Source organism: Manihot esculenta, chromosome 18, assembly GCF_001659605.2.
Source record: "Manihot esculenta cultivar AM560-2 chromosome 18, M.esculenta_v8, whole genome shotgun sequence".
Taxonomy (NCBI): Eukaryota; Viridiplantae; Streptophyta; class Magnoliopsida; order Malpighiales; family Euphorbiaceae; genus Manihot; species Manihot esculenta.
In genome coordinates this window covers 14,972,560-14,976,275 of record NC_035178.2, presented here as the reverse complement: position 1 = coordinate 14,976,275, position 3,716 = coordinate 14,972,560, and the positions used below count along the sequence as shown (strand labels likewise).

The window sequence follows — 3,716 nt, the reverse complement described above, 5'->3', positions numbered from 1 at the left end:
TAAATCATTTTAAAAGGAAGTGTTTTTTTTTTTTTTTTTTGCAATTTGAAAATACTACTATGTATAATAATTTAGGCACAGTATATATTTACAAACTTAAATTTTATGAGAAAAATATTATGACACTATCTGAACTCTTTAAAAAGTGCAATTGAGATAATTAGCAATTCAAACTAAAAAATTAGTATGAATCTTTTTAAAGCATTTTTAAATCAATTTAAATTCAAAAATAAAATTCATTAAGTATAGAAAATATGTAACGAGTTTCAATTTTAAAATTTATATATTATTATTATTGTTGTTATTATTATTTAATGTTAATAGTAAAATTGAGCAACAATTTGTACCAACGCATTGATAGTTCACAGTATTTTGTAATAAAATTATGAGTTATTTTCAAATTCTTTTTAAAATTTAGGATATGATGTGAGTTTTTAAATAAGATATATAGTGCAAATATATATTTAGTCTATAAATTTATTACTAAAATCCTTTATTTTTATATTAAAATTATGTAATAAGAATAAATTATTTTATTAAAAAATATTTTTCACACAAAATATAAATATTTTATAAATATTAAATTATTTTAGCATAAATAGTATTACGAAAGTTTTAGCTGGTATAGCACGACATGAGAATTTTACAACGATAAAACAATATATTTACATTTAAATTTATACACTCGATTCAAATCAAATTACCAGAATTTTGACAAGCCCATTACTGCCAGGGCGGATTTCACTTTGCCCAAATGACATCTGAGATGGAATTTACTTCTGGGTTCATATCTTTCACACAACAAACTAACTAAAAAGGCAAACACAATCTCGCCTTTCACTGAACATTTTCAGTTTCAGCCCAAACACACCAGAAAGAGAGAAACAAGCAGACAATGATTTTATCCTGCTAAAACTGGACCTCTTGTGCCCAACGAAAGCCTACCTTAGACTATAGTTTCCATTTCTGTAATGTTCAATTGAGAAACACAATTGCCTGATTGCTTCCTTTTTCTCTTCAGCTCCTTCTAGGATCTCTACTCTTTGCCTTTCAACTTCTTCTTCCAGATCATTAGCTTTTGATCTCAATTCAACTGCCAACTTACGTGCCCCTTCAGCATCAGTAATGAGCTTCATATGCTCCATCTGTAGTTCCTGTAAATGCTTATCCATTTGAGCGATCCGTTCTTCTTTAGAGATTACTTCTGCTTTGAGAGCTGTAACTTTCATATTAAGATCATCTCTCTCTAACTTCAAAGAATCATGGGTTTCATTTCGTTCCTCAACTTCTTTCTTTAACTGACTGATTTCAGCGTTGAGTCTTTCCTGTGTTTCTGATTTTTCTTTCTGTAACCTTATGGTTTCATCCTCTAGAGAACGGCTTCGCGACTCCCATTCTGTTATCTGGTTCTCCAGGCATTTTCTTTCCTCCGACAATATAGATATTTCAGCCTTCATCTGTTCTTTCTCAGGGAAAACTTTCTGCTCAGCATCAGATACTGCTGTTTTCAAGTCTTTGATCTCATGATCCCTGTCAGATAAACTACTTTTCAACATCGTAATTCTTTGCTGCAGTTTGATAATCTCGTTTTTTTCTGCATTAAACTTGGTTTTCCATGTATTGATGTCTTTATTAGTCGATGCAAGCTGATCCTGCAAATTGCTGACTTTTTCTGAGGATCTTTCACTCTCAAGCTGATGTTTCAAACTAGCAATTTCATTCTCTGCATATTGTAGCTTCTCTTTTGTGATTTTCAGTTCATCTGCTAGTGCTTTAATCTTGCTATCAGATTCCTCAGTTTCATCTTCCTGTCTGTCAATATTTTCTTGAAGCTGTGATTCCTCGGAGACCACCATCTCAGGTACCACCTCAGCCTCCCAAGTCTTAACATTTTCCTCTGTTGATAAAGCGAAATCAGGCTGTGAACAACTGGTGGATTGCGGTGATTTATATTTCTGGAGGTCAATTTTCAATCTGGACACCTCTTCTTCAAAAAGCAATGTTCTCTGATTAGCAATCTTCAGCTCTTGCTCATACACTGCAATCCTGGCAAGAAGGCTCTCAGAGTTCCCATTTCCCAACTCGCTAAATGAGCCATCTACATTCTCCTCCTGATTGATCACCAGTTTCTCTTTCATTTCACGTAGCCCAATCTCTAATTCAATTATCGTCCTGTTCTGGGTATGATCACCAACATTCCCTAATAAACCTGAGTCATTGTCAATGAAGTCATCATCAGATTCTGAATCAGAATAAGTTAGTGTAGATGATTCATCTCCTTCTTTCTGAAGATCAGAGCAACTTCCTGCAGAACCCAGAAAGAAGTCAAAACCAGCAGCTCGAGGCCCAGATTTACGAGGAGGCAACCTCTGTTCATTTACAGAAGATGGCAAAACTAAGGATTGTTCAGAAACACCCTCAGAAACATTTGAGCTCTGGGATTGCAGATCTGATGGAACGTTCTTCCTCAATTCTCCTTTCACAAAATCATAACGTTCAGCTAGAGAACGATACATTCGATAGAAGTCTTCAACAAGAGAAATCAATTCTGGCCTCTTTTGATAATACATTTCAGCCTTTTTTGCAAATGAATCTCCATCTTCTTCAATGAGCTTTAACATCCGCTTGACGCTCCTGTCCATTTCTGTTGTCAAGGATCGCTTCGAAATTTTCTTGTTCGTCATTTTGGAAATCAAAATTATCACAGCATCAAAGTTTTCTTTTCGCAATGTAAAAAAGAAAACTTAAGAACAGTTTTCTTTAGAATTAACGTTAAGGTTAGTTGCAGAGCTATGGCTAAAATTATCAAACCGTTGGCTGCTTTACTTGTTTTAACCATGACATTTTAGGACATGAAACTAAATACAAGGCAGATCCCAAGATATTGGGAACAGACGTTTTGTTTGAGAGACATATATTGTACAGAAATATAGGCAACAGAATTTTTTGCATATAAAATATAGGCAACACACATTTATTAAGACAGCATTAGGCATTTGTCAAAAACTATAACTTTTAAACTTGAGCTTGTTAATGTTAATGTTAATATGAATCCATATGTAAATAACATGAATCTATTCATTCATAATTTTTAACAAGTCTCTTGAGGCAATCACACAAAAATAATAAAAGCAAAATATAAATTTTTAACGTGGTTCATTCTCTTTATTTAGGGGTATATCCATCCGATTATAATCTCAAGCTAGCTACCCATTAATCCGATTACACCCAATTAATCCCTCACCATATAAGATGTTTTTAATTATATGAACAAAATCGTTTTCCACCTTTAGCCGAAACCTCCCTTTTTTTCTTTATGGGAGTGCTCTACACTAAGTAAAAATTACTCTCCGGGATGAGCAAAAGTTTTTTTTTTTCTAAATTGGACAAAAGGCAAAATAATCTTTAGATTCTTCAGTTTTAATCTAATTAAAAATACCATTCAATATAATAAATAAATAGAAAATTTAATTTATTAAACCTCCACCTATCAAGAAATACTTTTTCAACTTTAACTAGAAAAGAGTATTATGCTATGAGTAACGAATATAATAAAGTCACTTTAATCTAGGAGTGAGAAAGTGCAAGGAGAGAAAAGCTAGCAAGAATATGATTGGTTTACTCTCAACTTCCAAGGAGTAATTGCCTCAAATTTACTTGGAAAATCTATTGCAAGATGGTTCAGCAACCAGTCATCCCATCTCCCTTCTAATTTT

The 3,716-nt window shown here is 32.9% G+C and overlaps 1 pseudogene; it reads right to left on the bottom strand.

Moving 5' to 3' along the window:
- Positions 1–806: 806 nt before the first annotated feature.
- LOC110606278 lies at positions 807–2,642 on the bottom strand (annotated as a pseudogene).
- Between the last annotated feature and the right edge of the window lie 1,074 nt (positions 2,643–3,716).